This window comes from Coptis chinensis, chromosome 1 (genome assembly GCF_015680905.1).
Source record: "Coptis chinensis isolate HL-2020 chromosome 1, ASM1568090v1, whole genome shotgun sequence".
Lineage (NCBI taxonomy): Eukaryota > Viridiplantae > Streptophyta > Magnoliopsida > Ranunculales > Ranunculaceae > Coptis > Coptis chinensis.
In genome coordinates this window covers 46,130,417-46,139,068 of record NC_141456.1, presented here as the reverse complement: position 1 = coordinate 46,139,068, position 8,652 = coordinate 46,130,417, and positions in this window count along the sequence as shown.

Here is an 8,652-nt window from a genome sequence, read left to right as displayed (position 1 = left end):
TGCATGAGGTACTTCAGCTCTCAATATCATGAGGTTTCAAGTTTTAAGTGAATGTAGTAACGTTATTGATTGTTCATACCTCAATAACATGAGAAATGATCGGTGAGAATACTTATTGGACTATGAACAATCATTGTTCATACCCTTATTGGACTATAAACAATCATTGTTCATACCCCTATTTATTCATACCCCTATTGGACTATGAACAATGATTGTTAGCATCTCTTTGTTTATACTCCTATTATACTATGAACAATGATTGTTCAAACTGAACAATCATTGTTCATACCCGTATTGGACTATGGACAATCATTGTTCATACCTCAACAACATGAGAAATCATCAATGAGAACACATATTGGACTATACCCATATTGGATTATGAACAATGATTGTTCATTGTTCATAGTCCAATAATGATTGTTTATACCTCAACAATATTGGACTATACCCAATAATGGACTATGAACAATGATTGTTTATACCTCAACAATATAAACAATGATTGTTTGTACCCATATTGGACTATGAACAATCATTGTTCATACTGAACAATCATTGTGCATATCCATATTAGACTATGAACAATGATTGTTTATACCTTAACAACATATGAAATGATCAATGAGAACACCTATTGGCCTATGAACAATCATTGTTCATACCTCAACAACATGAGTAATGATCAGTGAGAACATATATTGGACTATGAACAATCATTGTTCATACTGAACAACTGATGTTCATGCCCCAATTGGATTATAAACGATAATTGTTAATACCTCTACAACATGAGGAATGATCAGTGAGAACACCTATTAGACTATGAACTTCGTTTGGAACTTCTTTTGATTCTGGCTTGGGTTTGGCATAGGTGGCCTGGTGACTATCCCCTCTCAGCAACAATTATGTCGGAGTATCCCAACAAGAATACCCCATGGTGCATTCATTGCTGCAATGTTTGCTTTGTAGGTACTATATATTGAAAATTGATCACATTACACACCCGATTCCCTATTTGATTAACATTAAAATTTTAGAGGATCTCGGTGGATTTGAACCACCATCACCTTTAGATATCTCCAAAGTGCTCGTCCATTTAAGCTATAGATCCACTTACTTTGTAGATGTATTCATTGTTAGAATTAGGATTTCCAGTTGAGCATTAATGTTTGTTTAACAAAATAATTAATTTAAAGAAAACGATCGACCCCCTGACGAATCAGTAAAAACTTGATAGGAATCACTTACAAGCGGTATTTTATCGAGCACCTTTTGAAAGCTTGAACGAAAAACGTTTGGACTGGAGAGCACCTATCTTGTGTCTGTATACTCAAAAGATATTGCAAAAAACATGTCTATATAGCCATCTATATATACTGAAAATACAAAGCTATCATGAATGGCATGTTTTCTGACGAATAAGATTGTCACCAACATACGGAAAATTTGAAAGAGAAATGCAGAGTATAATATCAACATCAACAGGATAATAGAGCAATACAGATTTTCACCAAAAATAAATGGAAAAACCTCTACTTGAGACAGAGAGAATCTGAAGAAAATACTGGGAAGATCGGATGGTATGTAGTGCATATAAAATTAACACCATCAGAGCCATAAGCAAAGCAATTATAGTAGAAAAAAATAAATTTCACCTAGCCTGGTGCCGTCATCTCTGGCTTTGTTTGATAATTAGTCATTGACATTATTACATACAAGCTTTTCATTATGACACCGTGTAAGCTTAAGATCATATATAAATAGAATTAATGGAACCCAAAGTGAAGTTTGACTCCTCTTCGAAAGTGAAGTTTGACTCCTATTCAATTCATCGCTATGGATTAATGAATTACAGAGTGACGTACTAGTTCGCTTAGTGACTGCGCACACCCGACTTGTCAACTTCCATAACACAATCCAATGAATCGGGAGCTTTATTTTCTTTGTAATCGATTAGTTCTTCTTTGCAAGGAGGTGATATTATTGTTTAAAAATGGGTTTGTTCGGTTGGAGATGAAGGGTTTTGTTTCTCTCTCGTAATTTTGTTTTATTCTCTTAACCGAATCAAATAAGGGTTAAGAGTAGAACGGGAAATAAAATAGAAAATAAAAAACCGGGCCAACTTATTTTGTCCTTGGGAGTGATTTTAATTCAAACCCTGGGTTCGTGGGCTATTAAAACTTGGATTTTAGTTTTGTGAGTCATTTCTGAAAATCATTGTCCTACTAAGTTATTTTCACACGAAACTGGGGCTTGTGCCCAATTTCTTGTTTGCAAATATAACCTTCTCAGTAAACAATGAATCCACCTGACCTTAGTTTCAACAATCTAAGACATGTCATACAACCATCTGTTATTCCTATAAATAACTTCATTTTATTTGAATCTACATATCTCACATTATTTGTTGAGATCCGTGAAAAATGGTGCCATGCGCCCATGCCTATCCAATCTCAGAAATACTTTTCTTGGGTATAAATTCATGCACTTATTCGACAGTTAAAAAGGGGGAGAAGGCACTCAAGCATCAAATAGACAGCTAAATTTATTGACACTGCCACTGAGTGCTAGCAATGCCTAGTTAAATAAACAAAAGTATAGGAATTACTCAATTCAAGATCAAGAAGAAGTTGCAATCTGAAGCAAACAAAATAACTACTAGCGTTAGATCGACATAAACAAACTTTAATACCATGTTAAATTGTCAATTTCTCTAAAAGTTTGAACTTATGAAACTTGACAAAGTCAATGAAATTGTCTAGTAAATATTAATTAGGGTACTCTATTAATTAACAAGGTCCAGACTCCACACCATGTAGGTGTGAACTTGTGGCAACTTGTAGGAAGTCGGCCTTCTACAAACCCGACAAAACTGCTTGGAGCCTTGGTTAGTGTGTGGACCACTACCGGCACTGCGTACCAAATGCCCACAATCAAAATACAAAGAAATATCAATACCTTTCAAACAAAATTCTGACATTCCAGACTTTCCAGTGTTCTCTAACATTATTTAACACACCGCGTGAGAAAAGAAGTGTGCATGATTCTATTATGAGTGAAGAAATAAGGATTGTACTTTGGTAGTTCTAGAACCTGCCCGTTATATGAACTCCATGTGAGTTGGAGTAATATTCACATCCAATAAATACTACACACGTGTCTAGCATATACATAACTAACAACAGACCTCGTATTCTCGTCCTTAGAGCTCGCTTCATAGTGACTCGACTCAGGCAAGCAACCTATTCAACTCTCGCCAAGAGTGATGTCACCACCAACCAATCTCTAATACTCGACCTGCGACCTCGCTTCAAAGTGACTCGAGTCGAGTAGACGTACGATCTTACCAAGAAGCGACCTCCATAGCGTTCTCTCCTCTCGCTCTACAACAGCTTGTAACGTAAGCCTTTATTACAATCATCAAGACCGAAGCTTCAAGCACGCAACTCATTGACCCGTCATAACTCGTCATCATGGCTCATAAATGACCTGAAGATCTAGATCTAACCTGAAGCGGGAGAGCATGAGGCGCGTGCATCTTACCTATATAAAGAGGATGAGGAACTACTATACGTCTGACCTAATTCACGTTCCCCCCTCCCCCCCCCCCTCCCCAGAGAGAGAGAACTTGATACGTAGGCAGTTCGTCCATACGAACTCAGTCAAACCCAATTAACCAATCCATCCCCCCCAAATTACCTACTCCAGTAAGGTTAGACGAAACATAACCTTTACATTGGCGCTGTTTGTGGATCGAATTTCTTAAAAATTCATCTACTCAAAATTTCCATTACTTCCAACCATCTTCTTAGAATTGCTAATTTTCAAGCCCACGAAGCATGGAAGGCCTCCAAGATCAATTGAAGATTATGGCCCAGATGGAAGCCATGAATGGTAGCATCACCCAGGTCGAGTCCCAGACCCGAACAGAGTTACCGCTGAGGACGGGATCAATGAGGTCAACCAGCAGATCAACAACCTCTCCCAGCGGATCGAACAAAACACTGGGAAGAAGGACGCCACTCAGGTCATCCATAAGATGTTGAAGATGTACCGGGCATCACCTTTCACACTCGAGGTACTCAATAAATCCTCCCCCCATGATTTCATTCAGCCTCGGTTCGCAATGTACGACGACAGCACGTGCCCTGGTCAGCACGTAGTTCGCTACATTCAGAGCCTTGAACTCTACAATGCGCAGGAGTTCAACCATCTGCAATGCCGCTTGTTCCCAGCAAGTTTAAAGGATGGCACTCTCGATTGGTTCTACTAGCTAGGACCAAACTCAATCGACAACTTCGAAAAGCTCACTGACCAGTTCGCCAGCCAGTACGTCCCCAACAGACGTAAGATAACCGACCTCAATTCACTCTTCCAATTGTCTCAGAAGAGTGACGAACCAATTCGCACCTTCCTGGGATGTTTCAAGACAGAGCTATTGTCCATGGAGAGCGGCCTCAATGAGTCATTCGCCACAGTAGTCTTCTCCAATGCGATCAGGAAAAACATCGACTGGTCTGTGTCAATTTCATGAAAGAAGCGACTGAAATCTTCGGGCCGAATCAGATGCACGCGTGGAGAAGTACATGAAGCTTGCTAAAGGCCTCGAAAAAGAAAGGCTGAAGGCAGCAGGTGAAGTCGCTGCGATCTCAGATAACACCCCATCTTCCAACAAGCAACCCAGGCAACAGGGTCAGCAGACTAGCACCCGAAACCAAACAAAAAGAGAGTTCGCTGTGCTTACAAGATCTCTAAGTTACATACTGGAGAAAATAAAAAACACTGCCTATTACCGACCTGAGATAAAACGGCTAGAGGACACACCAGGGAAGCTGATAAGAGCCCAAAACTGTCAAAGCTAAAAAGTCCTTTTAAAGCCCGGTCAAAGCTGAAAAGTCAAAGTCAACGCAGGCAGAAATAGCCCAGAAAAGCCAGCAGAACTTTCAAAGTCCGTATCTTTGGACTCAGACCTCAGAATTGGGCCTACCTTATGTCAAAACGACCGTCTCGGAAAGAGCTTTCCAATGGTTCAAGCTTTGACCAAATCAGAGGAGCAGAAGTGGGCGAAAAGTCCATGGAAGTCAAATCAAGCTGAAAAGGCCTCTGTGAACTGAAGAAATTGGGTTTTGGGCTCGATTTTCCGGCCCAAAACATGACTCCTCAGCCCATGCACGAAAAAGTGGATCTGGTCTCCTCCATTTGTATGAAGAAGACTTAGCTCTTAAGCATACCTAGATCTAGATTAGAAAATTAGGTTAGACTCCTCTGACAGAGACATCAACAGAACCATCAACATGATCACCTTTCAGGACGACTCTATCACATCCTCCAGAGAGAAAAGGAGATGAGTAGGCGCCCCCCAAGAAGTTTACCAATTCTCCTCACAAGCGGCCCCCATCCCATGCACAAATGGCCACAGCTCAAGAGACGTCACCTTCAATGAAGCCGACCACAACAAGGTATGCCTCCTACATAATGATGCCTTGGTAGTCCACATCAAAATTAGCAACTAAACTATCAAACGCATCCTGATCGATCCAGGCAGTTTGTGTGATATCCTATTCTATCGAACTCTGAAGGAGTTGAACTTGCCCAAGTCAGTCATGGTCGATCCAATAGCCCCCCTCTATGGCTTCAATGGATCACAAGCCAACCCAATAGGTGACATCATTTTACCTGTCTTAGTGGGGTCACATGAAAACAAGGTAATCATCAACACACGCTTCAGCGTTCTGGATGTTAACTCGTCCTATACTGCTATTTTAGGACGCCGTTGGATCAACAAGATGCAAGCAATTCCATCAATACTTCATCAAGTGTTACGTTTCCCGCCCCCGTGAGGTATGATGATGGAGCTACTGAAGAAACAACCATTTCGGGCGCTCACAATTGTAATCGATCCTCTCAATCAAATCGACGACTTCATCTCTAAGGTCAAGACCTTGCCTAAAACCCCCCGCAGCGAACTCGTAAAGGAGAATCTTTGGGGGGGGTTTCACTCTAGGAAAACAAAGGAGAAAAGATCTAGGCCAAAAACTCAAGGTACAACTTGTAAGTTTTTATAATTAAATAAATATGTTTTTGCTTTTCATCTCTGGAATTGATCAAGACCTTGCCCTAAAAACCCCCGCGAAAAGTTAAGGTTCCATAAAGCAATCAATGAAGAGTCGAAAATCTCAAAAATGGTTTCATTAGGAAGGGGGCTCGAATGGGTCTAATAAGACCCAAAAAGAGAAAACTTCAACCTAAATCATGAAAGCTAAGGATAGGCGACCAAGAGAAAACTTCATTTTGAGGATTTATTCGTTACGCGTCCCAGATTCACCTCAAGAACGCTAGAACGACCTACCAACGACTCATCACTGATATGTTCCAAGACATGTTAGGTGACACCATGAAAGTCTATATAGACGACATAGTCGTCAAAAGAAGGAAAGTTGGAGATCACTTAGATCATCTCACGCAAGCGTTCTCCAGACTTCGACGAACTCAGATGAAGCTTAACCCTAAGAAATGTCTCTATGGAGCGTCCTCTGGGAAATTTTTGGGGTATCAAGTCTCATATCGTGGGATTGAAGCAAACCCTTACCAGATTCGAGCATTCTTGGACATGCTAGACCCAAAAACAAAGCAGCAAATACATAAACTGTCAGGAATGGTGGCCACTCTAAACCGATTCATATCGAGAGCATCAGACAAGTGCCGACCTTTCCTACAAATCCCCAAGAAAGGTGAACAATTCTCATGGAATGGCCAATGACACCAAGCGTTCTCTACTCTCAAGGACTATTTGACAACACCACCTGTGCTGGCAAAACCGATTGATGGCAAAACGCTGGGGCTATACTTAGTTGTGTCTGACTTCACTATCAGTTCAGTTCTCTTCAAAGAGGATCAGGACGCAGAGAAACTGATCTATTTCATAAGCAAGACATTATTGCCAGCTGAGAAGAACTACTCACACATTGAAAAAGCAGTACTGGTACTACTTTATTCAGCAAAAAAATTCAGGCCCTACTTTCAAGCACATCCAATCAAAGTGCTCACCGACCTGCCACTTAAGAAGATCATTCTCAAAGCTAACATGACAACTCGCATGGCAGTATAGGCAGAAGAACTCGGTGAACACCACATTAATCTAGTTCACCCCAAGAACCTCTCAGAAGGGTCAGGTCGTTGTTGATTTCTTAGCAGATTTCCTAGTTGACGGCCTGAACTGGGAACCAGAAGATAACACTGTCACACCCCTAATTTCGACAAAATCGGAAAAACAATATTTGTTCCCGACTCTTGATTTTCGAGGTGTGATGCACTCTCAACTTCCAAAAACCCATTATCCATTTAACTATTCCAATAATTTGAAACCAATAAATTTTTTTGAATAAACAAAAGTCCTCTTCGTTACAAAAATTCTCAAATATGATTAAGATACAAATCTTCTTTCAACAACTCTTTAATTATAATTACATCTAAAAATACAAAACAACATTTGTCTCAACTAAAATCTATTACACCTTAAGGGAAAACAAAACATATCCTGAATGCGACGCTAACGCAAACCACAAGCAGCAACCAACCTTCTTCAATACTAATCCTGTCAAGATTTATCAACTATGTTCATTTAATGAACACACCTGATAAGCAAACATGCAAATCGGGTCAGCATTATAAACAATGCTGGTGTGAGTAGCCCTAAAATACAACATATACTTATACATATATATACACAATCCATAAGGCAGTTAGTTCCTCCACCAAGGTGTCTTAACTTTCAACAACTAATACAATATCCTTAAGTACAATAATTAAGGTAGGTAGTTCCTCCACTGAGGCCCCTTAGCTTCCAATTCAATAATAATAAGACATTTAGTTCCTTCACTGAAGCGCCTTAACTTCAAACCGTACTAGATCAACTGTATCTAATAATAGAATAACAAACTAAAACTTACTCTATACTTATACTGGTGTAAGCCAAATCACAGAGTGGGTCATACCTGCATAAATAATCAATTCAACCCACCCTTCTGCAAAACCTTTGTGAATGTAACATAAATTACAATAAACCAAACATATCATATACATAATTCCAATCATCTCATTGAACCAATTTCACAACCACCATCAATCATTTATTATAGATTTAACGTACACTTTGATATATCATCACAATTATTGTTTAGAGTTTCTTCAAATGTCTCTAGAATCACGTCGTCTCTATATATTACCTAGTTTCCCTGGCTACCACAATCGCTTCCCACGCTGAACATGTACATCCACATGCCTCCCCTCACATAATGAACCACTCCGTGCATAATTACCCTAAGCGGGATATCGCATACCAGGTAACCCCCACACGAACACTATTATGTGAGTACTGCCACTATTCGGTATAAAATATCGCGCATCTCGTTCTAATTTTTGCGAACGGAATAATCAAGCCACTATTAGGCTACACCAGAAGGGCCATTCAGATTCACTGAAATGCCAAAAGGGCCAATCATATCACATATGCCCATCACAAGGGCCAAATCACATGAGTTGTGGTAGCTAGGTTCTAGGATTTTCGTTACATAATTTATTGAGGTGTCATACATTTGTATCTCATAACGATCTCACTTTATCACGTGTCAAATAAATTATTTCACT